The 24,052-nt window shown below is 46.8% G+C and overlaps 1 non-coding gene and 1 pseudogene across 1 annotated transcript; one reads left to right on the top strand and one right to left on the bottom strand.

The window, feature by feature from the left end:
• The first annotated feature begins 5,981 nt into the window (after positions 1-5,981).
• TRNAS-GCU lies at positions 5,982-6,063 on the top strand. The gene has a single exon. It is a non-coding gene; the product is annotated as a tRNA-Ser (tRNA).
• A 3,972-nt stretch (positions 6,064-10,035) lies between these two features.
• Positions 10,036-14,219, bottom strand: LOC102968715 (annotated as a pseudogene).
• Between the last annotated feature and the right edge of the window lie 9,833 nt (positions 14,220-24,052).

Here is a 24,052-nt window from a genome sequence, read left to right as displayed (position 1 = left end):
CATTATCAATTGATCAGTACAGTTGTCAAAAGGTAAATTGATAAAATAAAAATCATGATTAGGTCCAACTATGTCCCCTTAGTTCCTAATGATGAATCAAGAGATTGATTCACTGACAAGAAAAGGGGGAAATGTAAGGGTTAAATTGTACTGTAGGGCTAACGCTTAGCTTGAAAGATAACAACTTTGTTCTAACACTGAAGGTCAAAAGATAACAGCCTTGCTTTTACTCTTGTAAATCATACTTCATACTCTTGTGAATCAGGCTTTACCAATGAAGGAAACAAAACCTCAAAAAAGAGCGTCAGAGACAAGGTCAAAGAGATCCACTGGTTGCAACTTAGCGGCAGAAAGTCTAAAATAATCATCTCATTCGATAACTGTTTCTGACTCATCTGGCAACTGTTTCTAACTCATCTGGGAACTGTTTCTCTGTTCTGTTCCCAGATAATGATAAAACGATGTGATCGGCTTTAAAAACTCTGTACCCCGGCTGTTCGAGGCCACACTCTTATCAAGAGTGTCGGTCCCGATCGGTCAGCCTTGCCTCTCATTGTAATAAACTTTGTTGCAACTGTCACTGGTGCCCGTAGCATTCTGTTTCAGGAGTCGTGTGGATGCAACAAAAGTACATTTCTGCATTCTCTATTCTATTCTATTCCATTGGTTTATATGTCTGTCTTTATTCCAGTACCATACTGTTTGATTGCCATAGCTTTGTAATCAGTTTTGAAATCAGGAAGTCTGACATCTCTAACTTTGTCTTTTTCCTTTTTCCAAAATGCCTTTTCGCTATTTGGAGTACTTAGAAATTCCATGTGAAATTTAGGTTGTACTTTGCTGTTTCTGTGAAAAACATCATTGGAAGTTTGATATGGTTTACATTAAATCTGTTGGTTTCGGGGTAGTATTGATATCTTAACAATATTAAGTTTTCCCATCCATGAACATGGGATGTCTTTCCACTTATTTATGTCTCCTTAATTTCTTTCAGCATTGTTTGTATGTTCAGTGTATGAACTTTTTGCCTCTTTGGTTAAGATTATTCTTAAGTATTTTTGTTCTTTTTGATCGTCTTTGAAATGGAATTGTGTTTTTAAATTCTTTTTTTTTTTTGTATTATTCATTGTTGGTATATAGAAATAACTGATTTTGGTGTGTTGATTTTGTGTCTTGCAACTTTGCTATACCCATTAGTTCTAACAGGATTATTTGTGGGGTCTTTAGAGTTTTTCACAAACAAAACTTTATAGTCTGTTCACAGGGATACTTTTATTTCTTCCTTTGCAATTTAGATGCTTTTTATTTCTTTTTGTTGCCTAACTAGTACTTCCAGTACTGTGTTGAATAGAAGTGATGAAAGCAGACATGTTTATCTGGTTCCTAATCTCATAGGTTAAGCTTTCAGTCTTTCACCATCGAGTATGTTGTTTGTTGTGAGTTTTTCATATATGACCTTTATTATGCTAAAGTAGTTTCCTCCTATTTCTAGTTTGTTAAGGTGGTGTTTTTTTTTTTTTATCATTCTAGAGTATTGAATTTTGTCAAATGTCTTTTCTGTGTGAATTGAGAGGGACATGTGGTCTTTTCATCCTTCATTTTGTGCTAAATTTATGTTAAAGGAATTTTTTTTCTTGTGCCAGCATAAAAAAAGATAATAAAAGAAAAATGGTAGGATATACCGTATGTAAGGAAATTTTGATTGATGTGAACCTTATTTGTCTGCGTCTATAATGCATACAAATAACACTAATTTTTATTTTTTATTATTTTAAAAAATTTTATTCATTTTGACAGAGAGTGTGTGTGCGTGTGAGGGAGGGGAAGAGAGAGAAGGAGAGAGAGAATCCCAATTCTTACTAGTCAAACAAAATATCGTATATTTATGATATAAAAAATGGGGGTGACTAAAAAGTACTTGCGGTGGACATTCAGCAGTGGTTAGATCACAATATGGTGGAGCTGTCCTATTTGCAGGCCCATCTCGTTGATTGACCTTCTCTTGTTACATTTCTTACAATTGCAGGTTTGTGTCAACCTGCTGTGGAGCAAGTCTGTCGGTGCCATTTTTCCAACAGCGTTTGCCCACTTTGTGTTTCTGTGTCTCATCCTCATAATTCCCACAATATTTTAAACGTTTTCATTATTATTATATTTATTGTGGTGATCTGTGATCAATGGTGTCACCACTGTAATTGTTTCGGGGTTCCGAGAACCGTGCCCTGATACCATGGTGAACGTAATCAGTTAATGTTGTGTGTTGAATCACTATGTTGTACACCTGAGGCTGAGAGAAGATCGTGTGTTAAGTATATCATGCAGGGGCCCCTGGGTGGTTTCCCAAAGCTGGGTTAAGTTGGGGGTACCACTGGGAGTTCACAGGGGTGTATACAGAGCTGCGATCCGCGAGGACCTGACTTTGACCTTATCTCAACAAGGGCTCAAGAGGTCACATGGCTCAGCGAGTTGTTGCCCTGTTTGCAGTCACTGAGGGTCTAACACCTTTATCCCTGGACTTGCAAGTCTCTAGAAGGGGACTAGGGGCTCCTCGTCCAGGAAATTATTTTGCCTGGAACCTGACACAGGCTAAGTCGCAGGCTGAGGTTTGTAGTGTGGGGAGAATTTAAGTTCCAGCGGGACAGGTGGAAAAGCCTGGATAAGATCTTCGCATCCTAAGAGTGAAAACCAGGGAGGCTGGTGCGAGGGTGGAGAGGAGCCCTGCCCGCGGCCACAACACCCACCCTTCTTCAGCCTTGAGGAGAAGGCACCTGAACACACGTGACGAGGAGGCTGGGGATGCGCGGTGACAGCTCCCGGGGCTGCGACCCTCTGGCCTCCCTCTGGGGTGGCAACTGAAGCTGGCATCCCCTGCCCCCAATCCCCCTTCCACTCCCCCTGACTGTGCTGGGGCTGCGTCTCTCCCACCCTAGTGGAATCTGGGGGTGGGGGGTGGAGAGGAGACCCCAGGGCGCAGGGCTCCAGGACCCTCACAGGCTCTCCACGCAGCTCTGTGAGGCATCAGTGATCTCAAGTTCGCCAGTGAAACTACCCATCACAGTTAGAAACTGGACAATGACTTTGGGACAGGGCCTAATAAGGACCTGGTGTCTGCCTCTCCTTTCGAGATTGTCTTGTGAGCATTTGCCAGGACATTCAGGGGCACCATGATGGCAGCACAGAAAGTTCGAGGAAGGCTATCTGTCACTTTATTGTGGCCCCACTTAAGAGGTCCAATGAACTTACTAATGCAGCTAGAAAAGTTTATCATAAAGTTAGAGGAAAAATAAAGACACAGGAATATCTAGGAAAATACCCAAAAGAAAACCTTTAAAGGAAACTGGCTCTCTTCATTAAGGTATACAATGAAACATCTCTATTCAACAGTGTGGTACTGGGGCCTGGATAGGCAGACAGTGGGCTGAATAGAAATTTCACAAATAGATACAATTACATACACAAATTCAGTATAAAATAAAACTGGTATTTCAAATCGCAGAGAAAAATATTTTAATAAAGGCCTTTGAACCAATGCTATAATTATTTGGAAAAAAGATAAAATTAGATCTATTCCTCCAACCATATCCTCATAACTTTCCTCTGTTTGAAATAATCTCTAAATAAAAAACAATTCAATACGAATGAATAGTCCCCAAGGCAAATACTGGACTGGAGGAGGTGTGACCCAAGAGCATGAACTCCCTGGGGTTCCTCGCCATTCCCCTAAGTACTGCAAATCTCCCTGCCTTTGCTCAGGCCCCTTCCTCAGTCTGGGACACCCTCTCTCTTGGCCACCTCTAGAAAAGTTGCTCAAGACTAACCTTCATAGGGTAGTTCTATTTTTTTCTTAATTTTATTTTTTTTAATTTACATCCAAATTAGTTAGCCTATAGTGCAACAGGATTTCAGGAGTAGATTCCTTAGTGCCCCTTCCCCATTTAGCCCATCCCCCCTCCCACAACCCCTCCAGTAATCCTCAGTTCGTTTCCCATACTTCTGAGCCTCTTCTGTTTTGTCCCCCTCCCTGTTTTTATATTATTTTTATTTCCCTTCCCTGTTCTGTCTCTTAAAGTCCTCATATGAGTGAAGTCATATGATATTTGTCTTTCTCTGACTAATTTCGCTTAGCATAATACCCTCCAGTTCCAGTTCCATCCATGTAGTTGCAAAGGGCAAGATTTCATTCATTTTGATTGCCAAGTAATACTCCATTACACACACACACACACACACACACATATATATATATATATATATATATATATATCTCACATTTTCTTTATCCATTCATCCATCAATGGACATTTGGGCTCTTTCCATACTTTGGCTATTGTAAATAGCACTGCTATAAACATGGGGGTGCATGTATCCCTTCGAAACAGCACACCTGTATCCCTTGGATAAATACCTAATAGTGTAATGCTAGGTCATGGAGTAGTTCTATTTTTAGTTTTTTTGAGGAACCTCCCTACTGTTTTCCAGAGAGGCTGCAAGGTAATTCTATTTTCTGAAGGTTAGTCTTGAGCAATCCAGCAACTGCACTACCAGGTGTTTACCCAAAGGATACAAAAATTCAAGGGTACACATGCACCCCAATGTTTACGGCATTGTCTACAACAGCCATATTATGGAAATGGCCCAAGTGTCCATTGACTGATGAATGGATAAAGAAGTGGTATATATATATATATATGTATATATACACACACACACACACACACACACAGACACACACACACACACAATGAAATATTATTCAGTCATAAAGAAGAATAAAATCTTGCCATTGCAATGGCATGGATGGAGCTAGAGAGAGTATTATGCTAAGTAAAATAAGTCAGTCGGAGAAAGACAAATACCATATGATATCACTCATCTGTGGAATTTAAGAAATAAAACCAATGGCCATGGGGTGCAGGGAAGAGAGGAAAACATGAAAAACAGACTCTTCACTAAAGGGAACAAACCACTAGTTACCAGAAAGGAGGTGGGGGGGGGGGATGGGTTAAATAGGTGATACGGCTTTAGGAGGGCACTTGTGATGAACATTGGGTACTGTATGTTTGTGTTGAATCACTAAATTCTACACCTGAAACTATTGCACACTGTTAACCAACTGGAATTTAAGTAAAAACTTGGAAAGAAAAATAAATATTAACCTTCAATATTGTCTTCCTTTTCCAGGCATTTATGATTCATTCTGATTAGTCAGAATTAATTCCTATTTTGTTCGTTCACCTGCGCTTAGGAAACAAGAAGCTGAAAAATCTCCCCCACCCCTACCCTTTGCTTGAACTCGCTAGGGATGAATCGCAACATTTTTTGCACCGCATCCTTTGGAAATCAGGCGCAAGTCGGGCCACCTGTCCCCCCTAAGATCACCCAAGAAGCGCACGGGGATCTGGGGGGAATCGGAAGTCGCGGCTCCTCTGCTGGGATGAGCGGGGAGAGAGCCCGCGAGTGAAGGGCTCTGCCCTGCGCAGTTTCACCCTGCAGGGTCCAGGCGGTGACGACACGGGGTAGAGTTGCAGCGCGACCCCGCTGGGGCCCAGTCGTCTAAGCTTCCGGACTGTCTTCTTAGCCGCGAATTCGGAGTCCGGACTCGCCAGGCTCCCCGAGGTCCACACCAGGGGGACCGGCTCTGGGAGCCCCCGCCCGCGGCTGGCTCGGGCGGGTGGCGCCCTCGGACCGCAGTGGGGGGGGGGGGGGGACCGCAGACAGGTGCCAGGCAGCCGCGCGGGGGGAGCCCAGGCCCAGGCCGAGGTGCTTGCGTCCCGGCTCCGCCCCCGTCGCGACTCCTGGGGGAGCTGAGCCTGCTTTTCGCGTCGCGACTTTCCCAGTCCGGTCGTGGTCCATTCGCGTGGGAGCCGGAGCTGGTCTCCCGGGCGTCCCCGAGCCGCCTCCTGGATCCCCTGCGTCCAGGACAGCCGGGAGCTCCCGAGGGTCAACTCTGCGGTAAAGCACCCCAGACGACAGCGCGTGGGGACGAAGTGGCCGAGTGGTTAAGGCGATGGACTGCTAATCCATTGTGCTCTGCACGCGTGGGTTCAAGTCCCACCTTCGTCGGTTGCGTGCTTTTGATTTACGATTTTTTTTGAGTCTCCTTCTGGCGTTTCCAGCTTGGGGCCAGCTCCCTTCCAGTGCCAGTCGGAAGAGTGCCTGGTTGGCTCAGTGGCAGAGCAGGGGCCTGCAGGCCTTGGGATCGTGGGTTCAAGCCCCACGTTGGTGTAGAGATTACTTAAATAAATAAGCTTGAAAAGAAAGCAATCTGCCTGCTGTTCTTGAGCTTCCCCTGGAGAAGGTTGTCTTTACCCTTACTGTATAAATTCTGCCACTTACCCCCTTCTTTAAGGGAGTATTCCTGCATTTGTGACCTTAATTCTTTAGAGCGGATATTATTCTTCATTTTCACCCTGTCTAATATATTCTCTTGATATTTAGCCATATTCCTTGAAGAGCTTTTGTTTTTAGCCCATTCATAATTAGGAGAATGGATTGGTCCAAGGCTTGAACCTTATGAATCTTTTTTGGCAATTGACCAATTTCCAAATGGACCAGTTTCCAAATTTGTTTCATTTTACAGTGTTACCGCTCATACTTGAGTAAGCCAGATTCTCAATACAATGGAAATCTAGTATTATTTTAGTATTTTATGTTTAGAGAACGCTAGAATATAGGTTCTAGATAGACGTTTGAGGTGTATCCATTTAGGAAAATGTTTCCTCCTCAAATTTCAACTCGTTTTTACAATTACATTGCCTTCTGTTTAAAAACTATTATCTTCAAGACTTTTCCAGAATCTTTTTATGTTTAACTTTTTTTTTTTGAGAGAGAGAGAACATGGGAGGGGGAGAGAGAGGGAGAGAACCCCAAGGCAAATACTGGACTGGAGGCTCTCTGCTGCCAGTGCAGAGCCTGACTTGGGGCTTGAACTCTCCAACCGTGAGATCACGCCCTCAGCCGAAATCAAGAGTCTGATGCTTAACCTACTGAGCCACCCAAGCCCCCTGAAGTAATAATTCTTCTTCTTCTTCTTCCTCCTCCTCCTCCTCCTTCTTCTCCTTCTCCTTCTTCTTCTTCTTTTACTTTTTAAAAAAATTTTTTTTTAACGTTTATTTATTTTTGAGAAAGAGAGAGACAGAGCATGAACGGGGGAGGGTCAGAGAGAGGGAGACACAGAATCTGAAACAGGCTCCAGGCTCTGAGCTGTCAGCACAGAGCCCAACGCGGGGCTCGAACTCACGGACTGTGAGATCATGACCTGAGCCGAAGTCGGATGCTTATCGGATGCTTAACGGACCAAGCCACCCAGGCACCCCTTCTTCTTCTTTTTTTAAAGACATTTGATTATAGCAATTTAAAAACACATCGATGATTGGAAATAATAATGTAAAAATATCTGCAGGCTTATCTCAGATCTTCAAAAGTCCCCTCTATTGTCTGGCCTTGCCCGTAGCCTCCTCTCCGTCCGCTCCTTCCAATTTGTCTTATGGGCAACTATTCTATCATCAGGAAACAAACTCGCCAATATCTCCTCCACATCCCCTGATAAGTTACCACCTAAAACTTCATTGGCCTGTCTGTGACTACATTGAGAGCCTTTGGTTCTTTACAGCGAAGAGAAGAAGAAAATGCATCAATGGGAAAGGAAATCTGACCTTAGGACTCTCTGATGAAACACTAGGCTTCAGAGGATCCAGTCGTCTGTGGAAAACCGATCCGAAGAAAAGTCTTTCCTCTCAAATTAAGGTACTCCACTGCACGGTAGCACTGTGAGTGAACATAGCATCCGGGTGCGATGTGACCGTGGCACCGTGAAGCCATGGGTTTTTCCACCCAGAGGTGGTGGCGCCTGCTGACTGCGACCTTCCTTTCCAGTTTCCCCTTGGTTTTGTCCTTCATCCCTCAACCTCATACAAGTGATTCTTATCCTCTGCGTTCTCTTAATGCTTGTCCCAGAGAGCAAGTGGAAGAGAACTTTATCTTACACACTTACCCGTCCTGTGGGACGTACCATTTTGGCTCACCCACTCATTCTCTGGTGTTCAGTGCATACTTCCGGAAGGCCGAGGGTTGGCTGGCTCTGGCTAGTTGAGCAAAGCGCTCCTGTCCGGCCAGTCTCAGAGGCTGGCCTGGGGCTTAAGTCCACAAAACCAGCCACTGGAAGTGCTAGGGGATCGCCGAGGGAGCGGGGAGTGGTGGCCAACTCACAATGGACGGGATCCAAGGAAAGACAGGGAGGGAACGGACGTAAGAGGTTCTGGGGCTCAGGCCGAATGCGCCAGAGGAGACCGTGCATCACAGACGCCTCTCTGAGCGGGGACCCCGGCTCGTCTCTCACTGCCACCCCCGTGTCATCCATCGTGGCCCACACGCTTGTCCTTGGAGAGCTGGTCAAGGCTCTAAGCTTCCTCTGTTCTATGCAGATATGGGAAGAATTGAAGTTTAGCAAGTGCTCCGCGCAGAAGCCTTCCAGCACTCACAATACTGTCAGGAACGTAAGCTCAAAAAAAAAAAAAAATTGCAGTGTAACGTAATAACAGAAGTAAGTTATTGAAGCTGTGTGGACGTGGTGTAATGAAGCCCCAAAGAAGTAGGCATAGGCAATTGCCATTATTTGGTACGGGAATAAAATAACCACATGCATACGTAAACAATGTTGAAATATGGGAAACAGAAGTCTTTAACATGGAGTGAGAGCCAGTTTATATCATTTCGAGGATTTGGCACTCCACACATATATGAGAAAGAAAAAATACCAGATACTTTTCAAAGTGGCTTCATCGGAAATCTTATTGCCAGACCTACGCATTGTACCCAAATACGTATATTTAATTCCAGTTTGAGAAATCGAGAACTAAGTTCTTCATTTGAGTTCGTGGAATGCCAGGGGCGCCTGGGGGGCTCGGTCAGTCGAGCGTCTTACTTCGGCTCAGGTCATGATCTCACGGCTCGTGGGTTCGAGCCCCGCGTTGGGCTCTGTGCTGACAGCTCGGAGCCTGGAGCCTGCTTCAGATTCTGTGTGTGTGTGTGTGTGTGTGTGTCTCCCTCTCTCTGCCTCTCCCCCCCTCACGCTCTGTCCCTCTCTCCTTCAGAAATGAACATTAAAAAATTTTTTTAAAATACATTAATTAATGGAAAGCCAGATTACTTTGTGCCCTTTGGTAATAAAGAGACAGATTGCGTCGTGAGGGCACCAGGACGCTAACAAATGATGTCTAGGAATAAAACTGCAAATTGTTTTCAAACTTAGGTTCTTTATTCCTGAACAAAGATACATTCCCATGTGTAGCAAATCAGAGAGCACAGAAAGATATAAAATGAAACTCTTCATACTATGGCTCCATTTACCTGCTTTCTCTCAAAACAGGTAACCACTCTTACAGTTTCCTTTTTATTCTTGCAGAGATACTTTGTGTGTGTAACATCAAATTAAATGTATTTTACTCCCATGTGAATGCTATTGCTCTGAAACTGCTTTTCTTTTATTGATCAAAATCTACCATGGATGTCAAACTCTATCAGCACATTTAGCACTTGTTCACTTTTTCATGAATTTCATAAAACCCCTTTGTAAGGATAGATATTTATGGATGTATGAATGCTTTCAACTAACTAGAAATATAGAATCTTTGGTTGCATATTTAAGTTGTTTTTTAAAAACAGCTCTGGGATGTCTACTTTTCTTAGTGTAATCCTCACGCAGACAATTATATTTATAGGATCAGATTCTAAAGAGAAATTATTGGGACAAAGGGTACATTACCCGGTAATTTTGATTAAGTTTGCCAAATTGCTTTCTTTTCTCGTTTCTTACTCCTGGAGTGTTCGTGGTGAAAGAGCCATCTGACAAACATGAGAATTTTTTGGTAATGTTTCTTTATTCATTTTGAGACAGAAAGAGAGCAAGGGAGGGAGAGAGGGAGAGAGAGAATCCCAAACAGGCTCCGTGCTGACAGCGCAGAGCCCGACGTGGGGCTCGAACCCATGACCCGCTAGATCATGACCCGAGCCGAATAGTCAGATGCTTAACTTACTGAGTCACGCAGGTGCCCTACCAACATAAGACTTTAAATGACTTCTTGAGGGTGACAAGATGGAAAATGAGAAAATGATTCAGTCCCTATTGTATGGGCTCCTGTGTCAGCTCAGGGCCGAAGGTCCCAGTTTGTTGTAGGAGAATAACTTCCATTGTCTTTAATATATTTGTTATATGTTCAAGTTCCCCACGTCCGTTGTATTTTTACGCTTGATCTTAGCCAAAAGGCCGAGAAGTGATGTTCCGTTTTATTTTTACACACAGCACAGGAAGACTAATGGGTATTTCAAATGACCCTACTGAAGGCATCAGTGAAGAAACAGAGTTGTTCCAGCTTTATTTAGAGGGCCAACGTCCACCCTGATGTCCATCTCTGTGAATCAGCACAAACGGGCTGAGAATTGCATAACCAAGAGTTAGAAACTCTTGAATATTTAATACGAAAGAAGCATTCTCTAAGGAGAAATTTAAGCCCAGAGAAAGAAGACAATCTGTCCAATAAAATAAAAGAAAACAAAGCATCAGAAGGAGAACACTGTGAGCGGCTCTTCTCTCACGGTGGGGGGTCTGGTGAAGGATCTTGGATTTCTGAAGGTAGAGGACTTGCCTGTGGTGCTTGTGGAGAAGAAGCACCATATAGGCGCTGGCCCAGCCCATGAGACTCAGAAACAAGAAATCCCGCAGGGCCATGAGGATGGGAAACGTCCACTTCATGACCTGGCTTCTTGGGAGGACGTAAGAGCAGCTATTTGTGTGGCTAGCTTGTGACCTGTTTAGGCTGCTCGTGTTTCTGACGTAGTAGAGTAAGTTCATGCTGACCAAGGAGTTGAGGACCCAGAAGAAGAGGCAGAGGGGAAGGATGTGCCTTGCGGATGCTGGCTTGAAGCCGGCAGGCACGGGGGCTCTGGGGCTGATGGTGGTGGCCTGGACCACGGCGAGGAAGCTGCTGGTGGAGATCGAAAGGCCCCGGGCCACCCTCTCCAGAAACACAAACGCTTTACAGCCCACGTCGCCCAGGACGGTTCTCACACCAAACATCGCTATTGTCTTCAGCGTTACCTTGGACAAAAGTATCACGGTATTTGTAAAAGCCAAGTGGATGCTAAGAAGGTGTACAGATTTCGTCGCAGTGCCCGAAAAGAAAGCGCACATGTACTTCACAAACACAGAGATGTTCCCCACGATGCCGGGTCCAGTGAGAAAGAGAAAAATTGTTGCCCGGATATTGTTCAAAACCATGTTTTTGCTTCAAGGGCAGAGAAATTTGAATCCGGCAAGAGGCTTTCGAAGAAAGCTGTGGGCCCAGGCGGATCTGCGAAGAAAAATGCACATCAGAGGGCTCCTCTGGTGCACAGAGGACAGTCACGGTGTATGTGACAGAGCAGATTTCTGTCCGAAGAACTCTCTTCCTTTCCCCGTGAGTGCTCCCGCCGGGTCGTTCTATGTGGCTTCGGATGCGATCCTGAGAATCAGAATACAGAATCTGAAGTGGCAATCCGGATTTTGTTGTCTCGCTCCACACCGGCGAAGACAAACTACGTGCTCCAGAGTTTATGTGTCCCCGATACGTTCGATCCCAGCGTGTGCTGAGCGGAACTAACATTTCCCCCAACCGGACGTCCCCCTGTGCTTTCCAGTTCTTCGCGTGACATCACCATCAGCCACCCCCAGGAAATCTGGGTCTTGCTCACCGCCCCACGTCCCCACACGAGAGCCTGAAAACCTCCCGTTGCATCAGTGTCTTTTTTAGCTCCCACATTCAGCCTGTCAATCTTTCCCAGGGCCCGTTAGGTTCAGCAGCCACGGCGAATCTCATTCTGACGAGGATAACAATTTCCTGGTGTGCCTCCCGATTCCAATCTTTATAGCTCTGATACACAGCCCCGAATACTTCCAGAGTTGTCTTTGAAAGCCCAGACTGAGTCTGTGACTTCACTGCTTGCAAGTTTTCACCGGGTTTACCAAGTTTCAACATCAAATCAGACGGCGTAGCCTTTGGAGATGGGACCCCAACTTTTCAAGCCGGATCAGCCAGAGACGTGCAGACATGGTCTGTGGGCTGGACGAGCTCTGATCAGACCTGATGCAGTCTGGGCAGGCCCCAGGGGGGTGGGGGGGCGGGGGACCTTGGAATGCTGCCCGGCAGGGGGGCAGGGGTCTGCACAGGAGGTCTGAGTCCCGCTGAGGACACGGAGGAGACCCCAGGAGAGGCCTGGGTCCCTTCAGGGCGTGTTACCGGCGCCCCGGAGGGGGCGGTTAGGAGAAGCCAGCTAACAAGGAACTGGGTGCTGTCCTGAGACAGGGGCGGTTTAGGAAGTAGGGACTCCCAGGGGTGGGCAGGGTAGCCAAGTGGGCTGGGGCCGCTTCGGTAGGAAAAGAGGAAGCACAGCCACGAAGGGTGATGGCGCCAGTCACACTCGCTCAAGAGCCCTGGGGGAATCCGTGTTTGCAGGGAATTGAGCGGTCAGCTGTCCCGCGGCTGTCCTCCCGCCCTGGTTAACAAGGGAACTGAGGCGCCTGCTGTCAGTCCCAGCCCGCCGGCCCCCTTCGCGCCTGGGTGAAAATGCACGCTCTCGCCCCCAACCTCTCCCACCTCCCTTTTCACCCAGAAGTGGCTAGAACACTGCTGACAGCTTCCCCCAGACAACATAAACCAGGAGGTCTGACTGAACCGCGGGGCTTGCACGGGCCCTGTGTGCTTGGAAAGGCGGCCCACAGGCCTTCACCCCGCTCCCTACGCTCCCAGTCCTTAAGGGCTCGGACGACGGTGGCCCGGAAGGCGTCTGGCAGCACGAGCTGCCTGAACTTAGGCTTGTGTCCGGGTTTGGCACCAGGAGGCCTCACGACCCGGGGACCTCGGTCGTGGCCTTTGGGCCCCCGCGTCCTCCCCCCCCCCAGACACGTGGGGAGACCGAGGCCTGCGCCACGTTGTCGGAGAAAGCGTGACAGGATCCCGACTGCCTCGCACCTCGTGAAATAAACGGCCCGCCTGATGGCAGGAACAGCACCTGAGCCAACCTTCTGGAGTCAGAACAGATTCACTGTTTAGTCAAAGCCCTGGAATCTGTTACAGTGACTGCACTCAGCACAGCTCAGTGCCCCGCCATGTCCTCATCAAAACTGTTTGGTTTTGCTTCTCTCGACCCAGAGTCTCCCAAGTTTGCAGCCTTCTTTTCATCTTCCTCAAATTTCAAACTCTGAATCAGAGTTGGGACCGGTGTCTGTGTCACCCAAGCAGCCGCTTCTCTTCGTTTCCGACCGAACCCTGGCAGAGGAGGGAGGGACGGTGTCCTCCCAGATTCGTTTTGGGAAATGTCGAAGGAAACGATTTTCACAGACACCGTTTCCCTTCAGACGGGTGCGTGGAGCCCCTTCTGGATCTAACACCTACCCGCTGAGCCAAGGAGGCATCCCTGTCGGCTCGTGTTCTCAACTGACAGATGAGATCAGCGCTTTCGGCTCCAGACCCCTAGGGTCCAATTGCAGGGGATTGCCTCGGGCCCCCACCTCACGACCCGGCAACCCGGCAACGAAGAAGTGGGATTTCGGCAACAGCCACTGCAACGGCCACCCTGGTGGCTGTTAAGAGGTGTCCCCGCAAGCCCAGGGGCGAAGCTGACATACACCTGCGGTAGAACGTATGATAGACAGGGAGGCCGCAGGGTGCAGGCGGGAAGATAAGCTCGCAGTGAAACGCATGCACTTGGGGATTAGCAGCACACTGGCCGAGACAAGGCCGGCCCAGCCGCCGAACACAGATGCACCAGACGCGGGTACAGATGTTGTAAACGCTGACGGGGCCGACAGAGTCGTAACACGGGTGAGCGTGGAGGCCGACGAAAGAGTTGTTCCTGGAAACCCGAACTACCCTCACACCTGCTTGCTTTCTGGCTAAAAGAAAGCGGGAGCCCGATGTGGGGGCCCACCGCGGAGTGTCTTGTGGTACCAGACCCCGAACCCAAACGCGTCTGGAGGCACCTTCGCGGAAAGCGGCCCCACCCGCTTTCTGGCCCGGCACGTACCTGGGAAAGGTCCGGGTCAGGGCGGTCAGGCTCCCGGAGCCCTCTCGGGAGCTCCCTCACTTGGTCGCAGAGGGAAGCGACGTCCCTGCCACCGAGGGGGACTCTGCAGGGCGCAGGGCGAACTGGAGGAACCGGTCGGCTGTGCTCACCTGGCACCCGCTGTGTGGTCAAGTTCTAGGTCGGTCCTTCTGGCAGGTGAACCCGCGAAGCCATATTTGTACCCTCTAGGTTTGAGGAGCTCTTGGCAAACATACACCGTAACCGAGACCTCAATTTCCAAAGTTGTCAGCCCGCTCGGGCGGAGAAAACCCTCGGCGGAATCTCGGTCCCTGAAGTATAGCTGTGCGTCTCCCTCCACAATTACAAGTGTGTGGCTCAGAAATGTTCTGAGTCTTAATGAGGCTTAATTGTATTAATAGGAAGGTTGTGCCGCGGGAAAATGAACAACAGCCAGGCTTCTGTATCCAGCCTTTCCCATTTTTCTGGCCCCCTCCTCGCCTCCCCTAAGTTCCAAGGCTGTGAATCAGAATGGGGACCGGCTCCTGGACACATAGAAGTCTCTTTCCTTTCTTTCTCGCGGTGTCCTTCATGCACAGGGATCCAACAAAGGGTGGCTGGGATGGAGATTCTGTTTTCTGCCTGCGTCACAAGCATGATCTGGAGAGGACAGGAGTCACCATGCTCCTCCTATGCACACTGTGTTTTAGTGGGGAGGTGAGTTTCCTTCCACCTCTCTGAGATCCAAGCTAAGACATCTGTCGTGGAAGACGTCCAGACAAACAAGAGAAAACAAGACAAACAAGAGGAAACAAGCAAACATTTATTAGCACATCTACCTCCTGTGCACTTGAAGATAACCAGAAAAAATTGAGTACCTCTCCGTGGGGGCTGAGAATTCTGCCTAAACACCACTGATTTAAGGGAGGGGGAAGGGACATGACTGATAATTTTTCAGAAGCTAGAGAAGTTAGGAGCCCACAAATACAGATTCTTAGCGAGTTAAACAGAAAGTGATCGCATCAGACACATCGTAGGGCAATTCATAGCACAGAAGTGAAAAGATTTTTAAAGCAGCTAGAAAAAAAGATTTCTGAGGAAAGGATGTGCAGATTGGCATAGATTTCTCAAAAGTCTGAAGTGAGAAGATATATTTTGACACTGTTGGGGGAAAAAAATGCTGTCAACTGGCAGGGTTATACAAAGTAAATGTGTCTCTCACATATAAGGATAAAATAAATATAATGTGAGATGAAGTAAAATAGGGCGATACTGCCACTAAGAAAGATTTATTAAGGAATCTTCAAGTTCATACTTGAGGAATTATTAAAAAAAAAAACCTAGGAGAGCTAAAGTGTAAGTAAAAAAAAAATGGAAAAGAAACTGTTAAATAGATAAACATAAGCAAATATTGCCAGTATAAGATGATGGTGAATCAGATAAATAATGTCTCCTTTTTGACTGAAAAGATGGGAATTAAAGTACTGGATAGGAATAGTTTAGCAGAAAGAAGCAATTAGATTTCCAGTGTTTTAAAGTGTTGTAATGCTTAGGGAACCTTATGGAGTACCGTGACTTCAGGCTCTGTAAAGTCAACCATGCGAGATGACATTTCAGTAATAAGCACGCAAAAAAAAAAAAAAACTGAACAAAATGTATACCACGTGGATGGGTGGAGGAAAAGAAGAGTAGAATAACAGGGGAAATGAAAGAAGAAAAGACAGAGCAGAAGGAATGATAAACACAAATACGGGAAAAGTACAAATCAAAGAAATGTTTGACTGATACAAATCCAAGTAGATCAGTACATACCATAACAACATGTTAATGCCCAACCATGGGATGGTCTCTCATGTGGGAAGGATCTCTGGGCAGGTTTGGGTTTCGGCTAAAGGAGTCCGAGCAGGGGCTCGGGGAAGCAGGATCAGTTCATGTTTCTGAGATGGGATTAGTAATTCGGAGAAGCCAGCAGTAAGTAAGAATTGGGTGCAGTCGTGAATCTAAGGTGGGTTAGTAATGGGGGATCCCCAGTAACAAACAGATATATCAAAAGTGCTTTGGGGTGGGGCGCCTGGGTGGCTCCCTCGGTTAGGCGGCTGACTTCCACGCAGGCCGTGATCTCACTGTTCATGAGTTCGAGCCCCACGTGGGGCTCTGTGCTGACTGCTCAGAGCCTGGAGCCTGCTTCGGATGCCGCGTCTCCCTCTCTCTCTGCTCCTCCCCCACTCACGCTCTGCCTCTCTCTCTCTCTCTCTCTCTCAAAGATAAATAAACATTAAAAAAAATTTAAAAAACTGGTTTGGGGCATCACTGGTATGAAAGTAGTAGGCATTTCAGGAGGGGGCGTTTACAGTGTTGTTCAGCTGCTCTGTGACCTTGGACGAAACGGTCCTGCCTGTACACTTTGCAGCCTGATTTGCCTGTACGCGTCCTCGGAGCCTGATGAGTGCTCTTCTCTTTTTCAGCATGAGCTGACTTTGATTCTCTCAGTCTGGGAGAGATTCTACTCTTCGAAACATCAAACGTTTATATGTTTCGCAAATATTAAACAATTTAATTAGCTCTCATTGATTTATTCCTGAGAAAGCAACGAGTCAGTAAATCACTTTCCCAAGGTCTCAGAGCTGGCCGTTGGCGGAAGCCGACATCAAACTCAGGAAAAGTAATTCCAGAGGCCGTAGATCAAAACGTTGCTCTTTGCTGCCTATGATCATTGCATTAGGGGAAATTAGATATCAAATACTGCTCTTTTCCCTCTTTAAGAGGCCTATCCAACACATAGTGACAGATCAGGTTAAGAGTAAAATTGTGGAAGAAGATACCTTGACTAATGAAAATAGTAAGAATGTAAGAGAACCTATATTAATACGACACAAAACAATGAAGGCAAGAGAGCATTCCTGCTGACCAGAGAGGGTTTCCATATAGTGATAAAAGTTCCAAATCATATAATAAAAGAATTCCCAACTGTATATAGTTATTAAAATAATCTTAAAATATAGAAAACAGAAGTGATAGAACCACAGGGAGAAATTTACATATTCACCACTATAAAATTTCAACATACCTTTTTCACTTATTGATAGGTAAATAAGACCAGAAATTAGTACATTTAGAACAACATAATTGATAATTTAAAACATATTTAGACTCTTACATCCTAAAATTAAAGAGAATATGTATTATTAAGATGGTGTAGGGGCGCCTGGATGGCTCAGTCCGTTGGGCATCCGACTTTCGCTTAGGGCATGATCTCGAGGTCCGTGAGTTCAAGCCCCACGTTGGGCTCTGTGCTGACAGCTCAGAGCCTGGAGCCTGCTTCGGATTCTGTGTCTCCCTGTCTCTCTGCCCTTCCTCACTCACTCCTTGTCTCTCTCTCTCTCTCTCTCTCAAAACTAAATAAACATAAAAAAAAGGTGTGCAAAACATTACAGGGCCCTAAGGTCTCAAAAAATATTTTAACAGTATAGTTAAAACTGTATTTTCTGAAAAATATAGGTAGGTTAGAAATAAATATCAAAAGGTAAAGCATAATATTTCCCTGCTTATTTTCATTTATTACATATGCACGGATCCCAAAACAATACACATGGAGTTTCCCTTGTTTGAAACTCTATTAAAATTGTACCTTAACTTACCTTTCTCCCGCTTGTTCGTCTTGTGGTTGTAGGCGCATTTCATTATACCCAGTGCTGTCAAATATTCAGTTGTACGAATGTATCACTACGTCTTTATTCATTCTCTTACCGACTTAGATTTAAGTTATTTCTAGTTCTTGTTGGTTGTTATTCATTTGCGCTAAAAGCAACTCTACTAACTGCCTTGTGTCCTGCACAAATGTGCCAGACGCACCCTACAGAAGTGGCTCTCAAAGTACCGAGTGCCTCAGCGTTCCCTGGACGGCCTGTTAAAACACAAATCATTGGGAAACACTCCCAAGAGTTTCGGACTCAGTAGGTCTGGGACGGGCCGTAGAATTTTCATCTCTAACTAGTTCCCAAGTGACGCTCAGATCTCTGAACCCCACGTCAGGACCACACTTCAAAAACTAGTATTCTAAGGTATACGTCGTAGAGTAGTAAGGTATCTGGTAACAGTGAGATATGGCAGTGGTCGTTTAACAGCTGAGTCATAGGCCATGAGTTATTCAAACTTCCTGGTTAATAATTCCAGGGGCGCCTGGGTGGCTCAGTCGGTTAAGCGTCCGACTTCGGCTCAGGTCATGATCTCATGGTTCGTGAGTTCGAGCCCTACGTTGGGCTCTATGCTGACAGCTCAGAGCCTGGAGCCTGCTTCGGGTTCTGTGTCTCCCCCTCTCTCTGCCCCTCCCGCGCTCATGCTCTGTCCCTCTCTCTGTCAAAAATAAATGAACATTAAAAAAGGAATAATTCCAAACTATTTCCACAGATGTTCCAATCACAAGCCACCAGCCCTAAATCCCCAGTGTCCCACATGCTCACTAACACTTGGTCTTTGGTCCCTTTAAATTTGAGGAAAAATATTATTTTTTTGTGTGGTTTTAATTTACATTGCCATAAAACTACTGAGCCTGAGTGTGTCCTCATCTTTATATATTCCATTCAGGTTTTTACTCTTCTGCAGAATGGCTCTTCCTCCCCGCCCCCATTTTTTCTTTTGTGTTTTTCCTGTTTATTTTAGCAAGGCTTCATATATATTCTGAATACTGATTCAGCATAGTTGGTTGTAGATATGGTTTACCAGTCTGTAGCTTGCTGTTTTCCTTACTTAGGGGGCTTTTTAAAAAAATTTTTTTTTAACATTTATTTTTTGAGAGACAGAGAGAAAGAGACAGAGCGTGGGCAGGGGAGGGGCCGAGAGAGAGGGAGACACAGAATCGGAAGCAGGCTCCAGGCTCTGAGCTGTCAGCACAGAGCCCGATGTGGGGCTCGAACTCACAAACCGTGAGATCATGACCTGAGCCGGAGTCAGACGCTCAACTGACTGAGCCACCCAGGCACCCCACTTAGGGGGCTTTTGGACAAGCATGAGTTAGGAGAGATCTGGGTAGGAGTCCTACTGGCTGCCCTCTGGGAGTTATTTAAGCCCTCCGGCCTCAGCATCCAACTTATTTCTCCCATTTTCATGAAGGTCAAATAACTTATATAAAGTACTCTGATGTATAATTCATTACCATGTGCCTCTCTTCACAGGCGCTGAGCGGAAATTGCAGCAATCTGGCGTTTTCTCCATAGAGTGCCTCCCGTCTGCATCCTTGTGCCGACGGGAGCTCTGTGAACAGCAGACACGGCCCGCGAGAAGATACTCAGACACTCACGCGCACCCCACTTTGGAGGGAGCACAAAGGTTACACTAAGGGACTCGAAGGACTGAATAAAAGCCGTGCAAGTGAGATGAAAAGCAACGTAAGCGAGCGAAGCCTGCGTCATCAGCAGCGCCCGGCAGGACAGTAGGTGCTCCCAGGGTTGTCCTCCCCGAAGGGATGGAAAACCCACAGTGTCCTCTGCGCCCTCACCTCTCCCCTCCTTCCACTAACCCCCACCTCACCCGGCTGACAGGAACCCAGCTCACCCCGGGGCCCAGCCAGCACCTGTCAGTCCCGGGCCTTCCTTCACAGCCAGGTCCTGCGGAGAAGGACTATGTAAGCCCGTCTGTGCCACGAGGCGGGGGTGAATGTCACATCAGCTTCCCTCCCCTGCTTGGATGGACCAGCTAGAAAGGAGCCATCTCTGTAAGTGGCACTAGGGACCCGGAACAACTCTGGGTGGGGGGTACGCTCATCCCACTCAGACCCGGGTCTGGGCCATGACCGCAGGACCTGACCTTCTGGGCCACAGACGCCATTTGGAGGCAAACTTGAAAAAGAAATGAACCCACTCAGAAGGGAGCACCTCAGTGAGCTGTATGGACTGACCCAGAGCCCACGACCAGCCCCCAGATCAGGAAGCCAGCACCCCAGGAGTCCCCCTCCTGCTCCCTTCTGGACCCCATCTATCACGAGGTGGGGGGGGTAGTGGGGATTCTGACGCTGCCCCTCAGTGATCTTCAGTTATCAGTGTGGCTGCAGTTTAAACTATTCACGAAGTGAGCACTTGTGATTCTCAGGTGTCTGTTCCTGAACTGTGGCGACCAGTGGGGCGGGGGTAGGGGTGGCAGGAGGCCCTAATGAAGTCTGGGGACCCCGAGCCCCCCCCCGCCACCAGGGCCCCAGCTGCACCAGCGCTCAGCCTGCAGTGCGTTTACTCTAATTGCGTGAGGACGGTTCCCGGCTCCGCAAATTACAGAGCATCAGGGAGAGGGGAGAAGTGGGCCCCGGGGACCCACCTGGTGCACAAGGAGCCCTTGACACTGACATCGTGACCTCAGCGCCTGAGCCAGGGGCACGGGGACCCGGGGAGGTATAACAGGGCCCGGCTGGCGCTGCGGCCAGAACACCCTCTCCCCGAGCAGGGCCCCGTGCAACTGGCGAGGTGGGTACCCCTGGCGGCCACGGGTGGGCGCCGGCGTTGGCTTTGGACACAGGCCGTTGGGGGGCAGGGCGGGGCCGGGCAGGGGCGAGAGGAGAGGAGAGTCGGAGCCGCTCTGCTGGGTCGGTTGTGCGGCAGGAGCGGCCGGGACCCAGGGGGAGGACAGCTGGCCGCCTCCCAGCCCATCGGGAGACGCGGCTTCTCTGTGCTGCACAGGAGGTGAGCCCGGGGGTCCACGCTGTACCCGAAGCTGCCCTTTCCTCACGTGGGGGGGGGGGCGTCAGATGGACGCCCAGGGCAGCTCACCCGGGTGTGCGCACACGCACTGACTCTGGAGTTTTCTCTCAGCTCCTATGCACGTCCCCTCCCGGCAGAGGGGCTCTGTGCCCGTTAGTTCTGCCTTTTCGGCACTGGGCGCGCTTGCCTGCTCTACTAAGATTTAGAATTCCAAGTGTTGTCACATGTATTCTGCATTTTTCTTTTAAACAGCACAGTAGCTTCAAAAGCTAACACAGTAGACTCTTAGAATTGCTGAGACACTGACACAAAGGGTGGAGGGAAAGCGCACGTGACACTAATGGTTGTCTTTTAGGGAACTGCTTTTTAGTAGTTTCCAGGCAGTGACGCTCACTCCGTCCTCCCAACAGACCAGTCCGATACAAAGCATCGGTCCCATTTTACAGATGGGGGTCGTGGGGTCCTAGGGAGGTCACGTAACATGTAGAGGGAGAGCGGAGGAACCAGGGTTTGAAGGTCGGAGCGGCGGACCGCAAAGCTAGAGGGTGTGAGTCCGGGCACGAGTGTGCGTCCCGGATCAACGAGGCCGGGTAAGCCGCCGGGGGAGTCAGGCCCCGGTCTCTGGGAGACTGGGCAGGTCAGTCAGGTGGGAGGTAGAAATGGACGGGCCAGCCTGGGAAGGAGAGATCAGGGGAGCAGAGTGGGGATGGTCACAAAGAGTGAGGGAAAGGGGAGCAGCGCCTGGAAGCAAAACCGGGTCACTAACGTGAACCGAGATGCGCCTTATGAACGTGTCCCAGGTCCTGACCAAACGCTTCAACATATCCATGGTTTCATCCTATTTATTTGCTACAGTGTTATACTTGTTATAGCCGTGAGTCGCCAATTACTGAACCATTTAGCAAGTACTACATAAGAGAGAGAAGACCCGGGCTCCCCAAATCATAGAGCTAGACACAGCCAGATTGGGGTGCACACCCAGGGTTTAAACGCAGCCTCGGGAATCCTTCTTTTATCATTTCCCACCGCTGAGCCGGGCACAGCACTTGGGTCTCAGGCTTATAAAGGAAATAAATCTTGAAAACGCTGATACCTTAACATTGTAAATCTTACGGTTGGAATAATGAAGGCAATGCTAGTTTTGTTTCCTATTGTTCTGTATTCTTTGATCTCAACTCGGGCAGATGCCTCTTTTTCCTTTCAATATTAAGCAATCCAATGATGGTAGGACCGTTGTTGTCTATGTGAGATATTTTTCTATCCCCGAATGGTATTGCTAAAATTGATTTGTAAAAGAGCTCTATTTAGTTGATTTAAAGTCAGGTGCTCATAAAAATTGGGCATTCTAAAACTCAGAAAGGTAGAAACTAACCCAATGCTATGCAAGTTCACGTGATCTAATAAAATACTTGATATAAAAGCTAGTTTAGGGGCACCTGGGTGGCCTAGTCCGTTAAGCGTCCGACTCTTGATTTCGGCTCAGGTCACGATCTCACGGTCTCAAGATCGAGCTCCGAGTCAGGCTCCATGCAATGTGGAGCCTGCTCTGGATTCTCTCTTTCCCTCTGCCCCACTCCCCTGCTTGTTCTCTCTCTCTACCTCAAGAAATGAAAACAAAAAATAAACTACCATTTAAAAAAGCTAGTTTAAGGCTGATGGTTTCTTTAAAACAGACGTGTCTTTAGAATTGTTGACATTAAATGTAAAAATTTTATTCTGAGTTTACTAGCTAAGTAAGTTCATGTCTCCCAGGAGACCTGTGAACAACAAACAGAATGTGATAGCTTAAGATAATGGCTGATTTTGCCTAATGTTTAGTGAGGTTTTTGCACGTAATCTACATATAACTTTTAAAAGCAAGTAAATGGAAGATAAATTTTTATAAATAAGCCTTCCAGTAACATTTATGTCCACTTGATTTTTCTAAGTCTTTTTGGTAACCTAAAACTTTAAAAGTTTGCTAGATTAGGTTAAATGGTAAATTAAGTGAAATCCATTAGAAAGCTAGATCGTTTCCAAACAAGACAAAATATTCCAACAGTAATTACTAAATACAGTTTTATCTACTTTGGGCTTCTTTTACAGAGAAACGAAAAGATATTTAGATATGTTGACTTAAATTTTTTAATATTTAATTTAATTTAAAAAAGATATTCTTCTAGAAATTTTGAAATGTATTCATAATTTTACAAATCTAAAGAATGCTGGTACAAGGGCATTAATCCTGTCCATTGTTATGACCTCATCTAAACCTAATCAACTCCCAAGTCCCCCTACCTTTCCTAATAACACATCACATCACATCACATCACATCACATCACATCACATCACATCACATTCTTATGTTGAATTGTGGGGGACACAAACATTCAGTGCATAGCAGCTGGTTTCTGATGAACAGACAGGAGTGAGAGATAAGAAGGGTGGTAGCAGGTGAGGCACAGGGACTTTGTGCATATTCCTGTGGGTCAGATAAGTGCCAAGATTCAGTTTGTTTGCAGGAGTTAAATGTACGCTAGCAGTTTCCTACAAGATGGATCCAAAAGCAAGGATGCCAAGCAGGTGGCTTTGCACAGATCAAGAGAAGGCAATTGAGCTTGGACTAAATGCAAAGCCATCAAGGGACTGCAAGATAGAGATTCAAAGAAACAGACTTCTGATTTGAAATCTCAACTGGCACAAAATGAATAGGGAAAATCCTATTTTTAGGGAAGAGTCAGGAGCTAGGAAAATATACTAGCCACAGTATGAGATATCAGGGTAGCATTTCTGATGGAGAAAATGGTCAGGTTAGACAAATGTTACATTACACAAAAATAAATTCAAAATGGATAAAAGACCTAAATGTGATACAGGAAACCATCAAAATCCTGCAGGAGAAAACAGGCAGCAATGTCTTTGGCCCGGCCAAGCAACTTCTTACTGGACGTGTCGCTGGAGGCAAGGGAAATAAAAGCAAAAGTGAACAATTAGGACTTCGTCAAGATAAAAAGCTTCTGCACAAGGAAGGAAGCAATCAACAAAAACTAAAAGGCGACGGACGGAATGGGAGACAATATTTGCAAACGACATATCAGATAAAGCGTTAGTATCCAAAATCTGTAAAGAACTTACCCAGCTCAACACCTAAAACCAAATAATCCAGTGAAGAAGTGTACAAAAACATGAATAGACACTTTTCCAAAAAAGACATCCAGAGGGCCAGCAGACACATGAAAAGATGCTCAACATCACTCATCATCAGGGAAATACAAATCAAAACCACAATGAGATATTACCTCAAGCCAGTCAGAATCACTAAAATTAACAACTC

This window comes from Panthera tigris, chromosome B2 (genome assembly GCF_018350195.1).
Source record: "Panthera tigris isolate Pti1 chromosome B2, P.tigris_Pti1_mat1.1, whole genome shotgun sequence".
Classification (NCBI taxonomy): domain Eukaryota; kingdom Metazoa; phylum Chordata; class Mammalia; order Carnivora; family Felidae; genus Panthera; species Panthera tigris.
The sequence above is the reverse complement of the archived record's forward strand: the minus strand, read 5'-3'. Positions and strand labels throughout refer to the sequence as shown.